The sequence below is a fragment of the Ambystoma mexicanum genome, chromosome 7q (genome assembly GCF_040938575.1).
Source record: "Ambystoma mexicanum isolate Mex_15411 chromosome 7q, UKY_AmexF1_1, whole genome shotgun sequence".
Lineage (NCBI taxonomy): Eukaryota > Metazoa > Chordata > Amphibia > Caudata > Ambystomatidae > Ambystoma > Ambystoma mexicanum.
This window is the reverse complement of record NC_090941.1, coordinates 303,938,010-303,950,324: the sequence shown is the minus strand read 5'-3', so window position 1 is coordinate 303,950,324 and position 12,315 is coordinate 303,938,010.

The window sequence follows — 12,315 nt, the reverse complement described above, 5'->3', positions numbered from 1 at the left end:
ATACGTGGGAGGACATAACCCACTCGGGCGCATTGCTCAGTGTGCAGGAATCCATGTGGGCACCTTGGAACAATAATCAGAACCAGGGTTACCTGCTGACTACACTGCGAAATTGAGCAACAAAATTGCGGTACCGCGGACGAAGCGGTGTGGGATCACAAGATGACAGGGAGAGTGATCAAGGGCAAGAGTAAGCAGCCCACGATGGAGGCGTTCGCCAAGACACAGCAGTCTCCAGCTGCGCCGGCGCTGGCGAGCGCAAGTGGACCCACAGGAAGTTCCCCTGGGACTGAAAACCACCAGATATTGGCAGCCATAACGGAACTAAAGGATTCTTGGGGGATAGCAATGGCGGACTTAAGGACTTCCTTAGAGGCTAAGATCGACGCAGTGGGGATTGATTTCAACTTGCTGCGACAAGATGTCAGAGCGCTGGCAGACAGAACAAGCAGCCTGGAAAGCGCGGTCAAAACTAACACAACCACCAGCACGGACAATGCAAAGGAAGTCCACATACTAAAGCAACAAGTGTCTAACCTGGAGAATCGTGCGGAGGAGGTGGAAGGGAGAGCGAGAAGGAACAACATTCGAGTGGTTGGTCTGCCGGAAGGAGAAGAAGGCCAGGATCCTACAGACTATGTGGAGAATATGATCCTGCAGGAAATAGGAGCTGACAAACTCTCACGAGGATTCACAGTGGAGCGTGCACATAGAACCCTCACGAGGAAACGGAAGCCCCTCCCCGCGCAATAATTGCCAAGATTTTGAATTACAAAGATCGTGAGAAAGTAATGGAGTATTTCAGGAAAGGGGGAACGATAGACAGAGCTTCGGCTACCATCACAGCTTATCCTGATTATACGATGCTGGTCCAGAGGCAAAGGTATAGCTATGTAGCGGTGAAGAGATGGTTGCGCACGGCTGGCATCAAATATATGCTTCTGTACCCCGCGAGATTGAAAGTGATACACAAGAGTCAAATGTTTTTCTTTGATACCCCAGAGGAGGCTGCTGCATGGCTGGACTTACAGGGCTGCTCAGAACAGGATGCTGCACAAGCCCAAGGAGAACAAGATAAGTGACTAAGACAATTTATGCATATACTGGTATATCACATTGTGAAGTATCCCAGTAGAGACTCGATAGGAACATTAAAAGATGAGTAGGGATGAGAGGTGCGGAAGCTAGGTTATGATATCCTTGATTCTATTGAAGTGCATTGGACTGGAATATAGAGCCTTGAGTATATAAGTAAATTGGATACTAGCATGTTGTAGTATTGTGGCAAATATCAGCGGCAGTACACAGGCACCTTATCAAGTAGTAGTAGAAGTAGCAGGATAGTCATTAGGGCTACCTCATCCTGCTGAGGCTTCGAGTACAGGCTATTGCCGGAAAGTGCTAGATGCTGGGGGGCCTGAGATCCAGGGATGGAGCTGGGCAACTGTTGGGGGGGGGTAAAGTTGGGGAAGGGAAGGGTGGCGGGAGGGGGAGGGATGTTTGTGTTTAAAGGTAGTTTAAACTGGGGAGCGAGCCTATATAGACAGAAATGGAAAAGGGAACTGGACTGCAACGATGGGGGGGGGGAATGGGGATTCTAACAAGCCATGGGGGACCTTAAAATAATTACGTGGAATGTCAGGGGCCTCAATAGTTATTTAAAGAGGAACAAGATCATGTTGTACCTTCGCAGACAAAAGATAGATATTGCACTGCTGCAGGAGACTCACTTGACACGGGAAAAGTTGTGAAAAAATGGAAAGGGGTTGTGGCGGGCTCAACATATTCTGCCTACGCTAGAGGGGTGCTCATCTGGGTGGCGCCGCATGTCCCATTTCACTTGTTGCAGGAAACTGCGGAGGCAGATGGGAGGATGGTTATATTGAGGGGATTGGTGGAGAATAGGGAGATAAGCATTGTGAATACATACGCCCCCAACCAGAATACGGCAACATATTTCAGAACCCTGAGTACTAAACTTAGTATGTGTATGGTGAGTGCGGTGATCTGGGGTGGGGATTTTAACTGTGTGCTAAACCCTAGGATGGACAGATCGGATCAGAAGATTGATAGACCCGCCCCTGCGGCTAAAGCCATACAGACGCTGCTAGACGACTTTGGTCTGGCGGATGTGTGGAGAATGAAACATCCCCAAGAAAGGCAGTACTCGCACTACTCCGCCCCGCAATAGTTGCACACGAGGCTAGACTATGTCTTTGCCACGTCGGAAATACTGATGGAGACGGCGCAGGCAGGATATAAGGCGAGAGTCCTCTCAGAACACTCGCCGCTGGTTATCGGCTGGCAGTACTGCCCCCCGAGAGCAAGGATTCCAACATGGCGGCTCCGGGCAGAGGCACTTAAAGACTCCCTCTTCAGGGAAGACATAAGAGAAGAGATTATAAATTATTTTCAGGTGAATACGGGCAGCGTGAACTTGGCGAGCACGCAATGGGAAGCTTTCTAAAGGCCTGCAAGGCGGCATCCTGGACGATCTACAAGAGACAGAAAGGGAATTGGAAAAGGCGCTGAGGGATAGAGATGACACTGGAAGGGACATGGAGTTGATTCTTAAATTACAGCAGACATGTGCGGAGCAATGGGACAGACTGTGTAACCTCAACTAGAAAAAATACATAGAAAGGCAGCATTCGGGAGGAGATAAAACAGGGAGGCTTTCCCCAGACCCACCATTAGGACAATAACAAGAGAAGATGGCAGTGTAGTTGACACCCAGGTGTGAATCAAGAGTTTGCAGAATACTATAGGAAACTTTACGGTGATGAGGTGGGAAGCAATTATGAAGGAATAACAGAAACACTAGAAGACATAGGTCTGCCTACAATAAGTGCTGAAGAAAGAGGAGCTAGATGCGCCGATTACCTTAGAGGAGTTAGAAGAAGTGGTGAGGCAGCTACCTACTAGTAAAACCCGGTGGGCGGACGGGTTTCCAAGTGAGTTTTATAAAGTGTACAAAGCAGAGGTGCTCCCCCCGATGTTGGATATGTTAAATGAAGCGTTTGAGACGGGACGGCTGCCAGAGTCACTTAGAGAAGCAATCATAATACCGCTTCCCAAGCCTAACAAGCCTGGGCATAGCGGTGGCTCTTATAGACCATTGTCAATGCTGAACCAGGACAGTAAGATATTGACGGCTGTCTTGGCAAATAAATTGCGAAGAGTCATTGGCAAACTAATACACCCCGATCAGACGGGCTATGTCCCGAATAGGAACATAACTCATAATCATAGACGTCTCCATCGGGTTATTGAATGGGGGAGCAGAAATGAGGGTGAAATGGCAATTGTGTCCTTGGACGCTGTGAAGGCCTTCGATTCTGTCAAATGGCCATGGCTGCTGGCGGCGGCCTTGGTGGGTTATGGTATGGGGCCTGGATACATAAAATGGGCAAAGATTCTATATAGTGAACCGTTGGCCAGAGTCAAAACAGGAGCGGTGATATCTGAAAGATGGCAACTAGGCAGAGGCACCAGACAGGGGTGCCCATGGTCCCCTATGTTGTACATATTAGCTTTGGAGCCCTTGGCGATATACCTCAGACAACAGTATGAACCTATAGGCATCGAGGTGGGAGGGGAGCGACACTTGATTTTATTGTATGCAGATGATTTGCTGCTGTACCTAAGACACCCGGAGGAGAATCTCCAGTACATCCTGGAGGTGATGGAGAGGTATGCGGGGCTGTCTGGCATAGCAGTGAATCCTCAGAAATCTATCATCTTCCCGCTTGGTAACTATCAGGGAATCCTTGTCAGACGGTTGGTGGTGCTGCAGACTCCTTGGGCTGTTGGTACTTTTCGGTATCTTGGGATAGATGTGTACCACACGGTGGAAGAAGAACATAGGTACAATACCGAGGTAGCCATAGAGAAAATCGAGAATTGTATGAAATTCTGGGTGAAGCTGCCTCTAGCAATGATGGGACGAGGGACAATGCTCAAGATGGTGGTCTTACCTAGGCTCCTGCATTATTTTGGGAACATTCCGTACCGGATACCTAAGAGAATTTTCACTAAACTGAACAGCATGTGCAGGGATTTCCTGTGGTATGGCACCAGGAATAGGGTGGCACTATAGAAGCTGCATAACTTTTACGAAAAAGGTGGAATAAAACTGCCCTTATGAGGTCTATTATGTAGCGAGCCAACTGCAATATGTCGTCAAATGGCTCTCAGATGAATCGACCCCTGAATTTAGGTTGTTTAGTCAAGATTGTGCCCCATTTTATTTAAAAGAAATGGTCTGGCTACCCAAGACAGAAATGAAAGAGCGCCCTAAGATGATGATGCTTGGATGGAAGATGTGGCGCTGGGCATGCCAGATGATGGAAAACCCCGTCCCATGCTCCCCGCAGATACCGTTGGTTGCATTGGCAGGAGGAGATGAGCAGTTACGGATGACAATTAGGAACCACTGGGAATCGGTGGGGTTGGTAACGATGGGAGATGTTTGGCGAGAGGGGACTATCATACATTTTGAAGAGTTGGGAGAGGAGGTGGGGTTACACGTGGGCCAGTATACCACATATTATAGAATGGTGCAGAAAATTAAGAAAACATGGCCTGAAACAATACTAGAAGAAGAACCAGACGCCACCATAGACATGTTATATGATATAGCAGAAGGAGGGCATGAGATCTCTAGATTCTACGAAATGATGTCTAAGGTTGGGAAAGAATTAATGCAATTGAGACTAGACTGGGAGGCGGAAGTAGGAGCCCCGATAGAAGACGGGAAAGGGGGTCACTATTGTCATAGATTCAGCCTGGGCCTGCTTGCTGGGGGGGTTCCCCAGATTGCAGAAACTTAAAGGATAGTTCCAGGACTTTTTTTTTATTGTCCCTACGGTTCGGCCATGTGTTTTTAAGCATAAATCGGTAGATCGTAGAAAACTTTCCTATGGACCTTACCCGACTTTTCGTCCATTAACGCACTCGAAATCAGCCGCCATTTTCTGATAATCCTATCATTTCCCCCCATCGACCTGGCTCACCTGCTTTTGCGGCACTAAATCAAATCCCCCGCCCCTGAAACAGACTTTATCAAAACATTCATATTCCCCGCCTCTATCCGTGACGTGACTGTGCTGCGTAGGCAAACGCGCCCAGGCGGCTTCTACGCGACTCCACACAGAACCCGGAAATCAACACAGATCAGCTCACAACACAGCGCGCCACAATTGGGAATATGAAACTGTACTTTTAAATCAAACCGCAAGATTGTAAATTTGGTAAAGTACATTTATTTGACATCAAATGTTTAGAGAATATTCAGCGATTTTCATTTTTATTTGCTCACGTTCCAAAAAGTTCGTTTTGAGGCACGCGATGTTCCTTTGCTGTACACAGGGTCTTAGATCATCTCACAATACAGCGCCACAATTCGGAATATGAAACTGTGGTTTAAAAGCAAACGGCAAGATTGTACATTTGGCAAAGTACATTTATTGGACATCAAATGTTTAGAGAATATTCAGCGATTTGCATTTTTCTTTGCTCTTGATCCAAAATAGTTTGTCTTGAGGCAAGCGATGTTCGTGTGCAGTACACAGGGTGTTGGTTTACGATAAAATAAGCTCTTCGGTCGCACTGATAATCGCATGGCTGTTCCAACAACGAGGCACTAGGCCACCACAACGGTCTGTATGTTGCATCTAGCCGTTAGTACCGCGTAAGGGCATACTTGTACTTGGCGATCGTCCCATAAAATGGTCAGGGTGGTAACGTTGTTCACGCGGAGAAGCAACTGGCGGTTGAAAAAGCCATCCGCCGGTGTCTGGTACTCGTGACACATACAATAATGAAGGATGTACCTGTTTTAAAAACATAAAAAATGAAATTAGTCTCACCATCAGATCTTTATTAAAATTATTCATTTTATATATTAGGTCGGGAAATTATTTCATAGCTAGGACAGTGCAACTGGGTATTATACGTCATTTCCAGTAACCCACCCCCTCTCCTCCGCCTTTTTCAGAGCCGCCTGAGCGCCAGTGGACCACTTCGTCACTGATATGATATAATATGGCATTTGCAACGCGCCTATACACAAGTGTTTCAAGGCGTGGCGAGGCAGGGAGGGGGGGGAACAAGTAGAAGACAGACAACGATCCTACAAGGCCAGGTGTCATTCAGATCGCGCAAGTGCAGGGGTAGGGGGAAGGTAAAAGTGCAAGGGGAAGGGGAGGGGGGAAGTGGAGTACAAGGTAAGTAGCATAAAATAATAAATACATAGGGCCAGCTGGTGGCGAGTGCAAGGTAAGTGCAGAACAAGTGCTGGGAAGGGGGGGCTGTAGGATACTGAGACAGTCCCCCAGTGCAGGGGTTGACAGGGAGGCAGTGCAGGTGGAGAGTGGAAGGGCCCAGGACTGAGGTCGCAGACAGTGGACCAGTTGTAGCAGGGGAGAGGGAGAGAGAAAGCAGAAGCAAAGAGTAAGGTTTTGAGGTGCTTCCGTAAAAGGAGATTGTTCTCCTCAAGATAGTGCGCGGTACAAAACAATATGCCACATAGAACGAACAAGTACAACTTAACCCGTCTTTAAAGCTACTGTATAGTAATTAAATTGCGGTATAAACTCATCTAAAGAGTTACTTACATTATATTTGCATTTTCCATTGTGTCTGTGCGTAGGGCAGCCCCGAAATACCACTCCTTCTATGCCGACGTTATTTCTTCTAATGAACGAACATTAAATGGCTTTCGTTTCAGAAATTATATTCATTATCGTTTCTTACGTTATTGCACCACACCCCCAAAAAGAAGTCTTTCGGGATGGTCCCGGCCTGTCAAGGTCAAATAACAATAGAACCTTATACTGAGTCGTGGGCCATTCCGGCACCCGAGCAAAAAATCAAAGCAGCTGACCTTCACTTTGAACGAGCACACATTCCTAGTTAGCTACATTCAGTGTAAGGCCATCTCACAGGACTTGAAATTTACACTCCATCTTTGCATTTTGTCTGCGTGCATTTGAAGCCCAAGCGAACCATAAATACGGAGACATTCTATATTTTTTGAAAAATGATTTATATTACTGTTTGGTTTAATTTAATGCGCAAATGAACAAGGGTGGAGAGACACATTGCATGTACACTGAGCAATCACTTTTATTTACACAATACATAGCTACACATATTCAATGGGCCTGCGACATGAGGAGACTCCAGAGCAAAGTCACAGGTGACACCCGGGTGGTTCGCACTACTGCACGGTGAAGGGAGGGGCAAGGGTGGAGAGACACATTGCATGTACACTGAGCAATCACTTTTATTTACACATTACATAGATACACATATTCAATGGGCCTGCAACATGAGGAGACTCGAGAGCAAAGTCACAGGTGACACCCGGGTGGTTCGCACTACTGCACGGTGAAGGGAGGGGCAAGGGTGGAGAGACACATTGCATGTACACTGAGCAATCACTTTTATTTACACATTACATAGATACACATATTCAATGGGCCTGCAACATGAGGAGACTCGAGAGAACAGACAATCAAATTACAATCATTTAAACCGTGATGTGTATTTCTCAATGAGCTCTGCTTTTGGGTGGACATGGAACAGAGGCAATGTTGGGTGGCAATGCAGTTGTCCCCTGCACAGGTTCGTTCACAACTCCATGTATGTGCCTATCTAGGACATCAACAATAAGTCTCTCAATAAACTCATATTACATATCCTCAAACACTGGTTTGATCACCCATTGTTTACTTCTTTTAGTGAAGGCCTTATTGTAGCGAAGCGTCCCTAAAGTTCCGGTCGTCCTACTTTGTTGACGGCCAACATTATGGTTATGTGCCAAGACCGCTAGAAGAGTCCGATTTATCATGCCCTCCATGCCAAAATGCAATCGTTTTGGCCTGTACTTTAGGCACATATTGTGGAACACCTCCAAATCTCCTGTGTGGCAGAATTCCGTGAGTCCCCTCAAATCTCTTGTTATAGTTTTATCAAATACAATCTTTTCAATGGCTTTGTGAGTGGGTGATGAAGGAATCAACCACTTCTTCTTCCGTGCCTCCTCTGTGGACAAATGGCCATGTTCACAATTGTGGAAATGTTGGTTTGTGGTCCAGCGGTGAACGTTGCTACAGTGTAGCATTACTGACCGCCATTTTTCCAGTAGAATTTCCAACGACCCTCCACATGTTTTTGAGCTCCACCAAAGATGGTTGCTGATTGACTTGGACCACTGTGAAATACCTTGCATATCTTTTTTTTTACCTGCAGCCGACATTTTTTTATTGATTGTTTTTACAAGATGCCAAACGTCAAATTGGTGATTTATATTTTTGTACTCTTCTCTCATTGTCTTGGCAATTGAAACGTGTCTGTCCGTGGCTATCAGGTGGATCACCATTCCCCGCAATTGTAGTTCTTGCAATGATGCTACAAAGCCAACTTTCTCCATGGCCACTGAGGATGTACTTTGTGACACCTGCACGGCAACCGAACTCACAATTTTCTTACTTTCCATGTCCTGAAAGTGGTAGGTGCAGTACTTGGCTGAAAATCCTGGGCTGTCGCACTGTCCATCACCGGCTAGCCTGAACCGTTTGCCCGCGAATGTACTATCAATAGACATTTTTTCCATTCTCCAAGCTTCGCTAATGGCTGGAAATAGATAATCGGTTTGGTATTTGTAGAACTGAGTTTTCGCAATGAAATGGATTCCCACAAACTGAAAGAAAGACTCTAACTTTTTAAAACTTGAACCACTAAAAAGTGCAGCCGCTGCACAAAGTAGATTGCCTGCTGGCAGTTGCCCCAGCATGGGTTGTGCAGACCATGAGAAAGGATGATATTTTGTACAGGTGGCATGTATTTTAAGGTTAGTGCCTCGAATTGCACGAGTCACATTAATCAATGGCTCCCCACATACTTCCCCACCAACCGAATGCCCACATTTCATCCGAATAATAATATCAATCAAACAACTATCGAATACAATGAATTTGGCCTCTTTCCTTATACTGTCACTCTGCATCCCAGCTGGTTCGGCCTGTAACGTTGAGGACATGTCACTCACATGAAAGGTAGAATCTCTGATATCGTCTTCCGCTATGTTCAGTGATATTGATGGTGTTTCATTGTCGTCCACTTCATTCTCTTCCATTGCAACATCTGTTCCTTCTCCGGCGATGGGTGAATAAAACAATTTCTTCAACTTTCTCGCGGTCTTAGTTTTTGCGGGTGTGGATTCTGTAAATTGATCTCCGACTGCATCCGAACTACCAGGAGGACATTCACTATCAATGGCTGGTGGTGGTATAGCTCTGTTGTCAATCACTTCATATTCTTCCCATTGGCACGATGCATCTCCAGTCTCAAGTCCCTGCCAAAAGGTTTGGCAAGCAACATCTCTCGTTCGCTTCACTGTCTGTGTAGATCTAGTTCGTACACCCACTCGCAACTAGAGGACAGATTGGAAAAGGGATGTTCAGTTTAAACACAACTTACAGTATTGAACTATTAACGGTGAAAAACAACATAATATAGTGACCAGGACACTAACCACCTTTTGCTTTCTTTTCTTTGAAACTTTCTTGCCTCGAACTTCAACATCAGGACGCTGTTGCTCCGACTCGTGTGTGCATGTCTCCACTTCCTCTTGCGCTGCAACGACTATATTTTCATGATAAGCACATCCATCACGCACTGACGCTCCATCGACTCCCTGAAACATAGAACTTTCATTAGTATGTATAATAATATTGAAAACACAAAATGTACTTGGGGACCAATACCCACGTACATCTTAATAGCAAAACACGAATGAATGCTTTGTGTAGAACATTCAAACGACAATTATTCACGCATAGTTGATCTAGTTAGATGGAACTGTCAAGATCCATACCTCGGGCTCCTCATAGACTTCCATTGATGATATTATTGAAGATGATGCTTCAGTAACTCCCTGAAACACAGTAATTGCATTAGTATGGTTTTCTATTTTGTTAAAAAGAACATAAACTTTGTGCAGGCGTCAACGGCTCATCTAAATAGACCTGCACAAAAGATCAGTTGTCTAAAATAAATAATGGATATGTAAATATGATTCGATTTGCTCGATCGTTGGAAGTGTCACCACCCAGAGATCTGCATCAACTACTAGGGGTGATGTTCTTGTAGAAGAAGCTCCGTCATCTCCCTGAAACATAGTACTTGCGTTAATAAAGAAGGAAGTATAGCGGATGTAATCACGTCATATGATTTCGCTTGATCGAACTGTCAGTATCCATACCTCGAAATGCATAAGAACATCAAGGGACGATGTAACTGCGGTGCACACTTCTGCAAGCTGTTGCGCCGACCCGTAGCTGCATGCTCCCCCTTCTTCTTGGACTAATGCTCCATCGACTCCCTGAAACATAGGACTTTCATTAGTAATGAACACAATATTGAAAAAAGAAGACACATAGGAGGGCGACGACAGAAGGACATATCAATGGCTAAAAACGAAAGAAACATTGTGTGTAACAATCACGCTACAAGAATGCAAGATCTGATGATCTCCATCGATGGAACTGTCCGGAAACGTACCTCGAGCATCTGAGTGACATCAACGGTTGTCGTCAATACGTTGGACTCCTCAGCATCTCCCTGAAAGACAGTACTTGCATTATTTTGGATAACAATAATTATAACTGAAAACAAAGACTAGAGGACGAGTACAAGGGTGTACCATTAGGTAAAATAATTACACGATAAATTAAAACTATTGATTTACATGCCTAAAACAAGTCAGTGGCAGAATAGCTAAGTAAGATTACCCGATAGGCGCTTGAAGTGGCTGATGACTGCAATAACGACACGGATGGAGAATCTTCCGCCTTCATATTGAGTGGATACATAAATGGGGAAATTATTGTTAGCTAATGCTACACACTACCGCAAGGCCGAGAGATAAATACGTACACTTGACTCACCAGTGGAGGGATGTGGACGAATAGAGTGGGAATAGCGGTTGAGAGCAATTTTCGCCTCGCTCGCGGTGTGTTCTTCTTTATTAGCAATGATGTGGAGTACATGTCTGAGCTAAAGTGCCTGCTGCAGATGCGGTATCGATCAACCCTCTTGTCCGCAAAGACTTCAAGGACTCTACTTTCAAGCTCAGACGGTGGATATCCGCAATATCGGACCCATTCTCTTATCTGATCTATTGTCTTAGGGAAAACATGCATTATAGTACCTTCAGATTTATTATGGGTCTTCGAAGGGCAACCGCCAATGGAACAGGCAGGCATTGTGGAAAGTTCTGAAAAGTAAAGATCAACAATTCTCTATGAATACCAATGTGTTAAAAAATTAAATGACACATAAAAGGTTCAATGCAAGGTTCGTTTTGGTTCTTGGAACTATACACGTTATTCACATGCGGATAAGTATTTGAATAACTTTAAAAAAATAGAAAAATAATTTGACTAAACTCAGAACATGTGACTAGTTCCTTGCATGTACTGTCTTGAACGAAAAGAAATTGGACGCAAAATGATTATGGTACATGGCCTTACCTTGACGAACAAACAGTTAGATGCAGGGATCAGAGTAGTTTCTTGTCGTAGAACAGGGAGCAGTTCACAGGTTGCAAACTGACGAGTTTCCTCGAAGTGGTCACGGAAGTTCACAGAGACGAAGAGCAGATAACCAGCACCTTCACAGGTTGACTAGCAAAGCGCAAAGAAGTTCTCATTAGAAATATGAAGTGGGTTATAAAGAATTCGAAACAGGGGTGTGTTTGTGAATGAATGACGTGTATATGTCGTGGCATTATGCGGTTTGCAGGGGGCCGTCCAGCGTGAGGGGGGATGCTTGGCAGGAGACACGGGGTCTGGAGGTAGACATGGGAACAACAACCCATGCTCTATAGACCACTTTGAAGTGTACATGGTCTTTGGCACCTCTTGGCCTTTATCGCTCCCTGACAGCTCCACTTGCCAGCACAAGTACCCCGGTGCGAACTGCCTTTGATAGGGCGGGGGGTGGATTGGGGCGGTGGTCGTGCAGACAAGACACAGGAAGACTCGTGAATGGAGACACACTTATGTGGATTGCAGGGGGCCGTCCAGCGTGAGGGGGGATGCTTGGCAGGAGACACGGGGTCTGGAGGTAGACATGGGAACAACAACCCATGCTCTATAGACCACTTTGAAGTGTACATGGTCTTTGGCACCTCTTGGCCTTTATCGCTCCGACAGCTCCACTTGCCAGCGCAAGTACCCCGGTGCGAACTGCCTTTGATAGGGCGGGGGGGTGGATTGGGGCGGTGGTCGTGCAGACAAGACACAG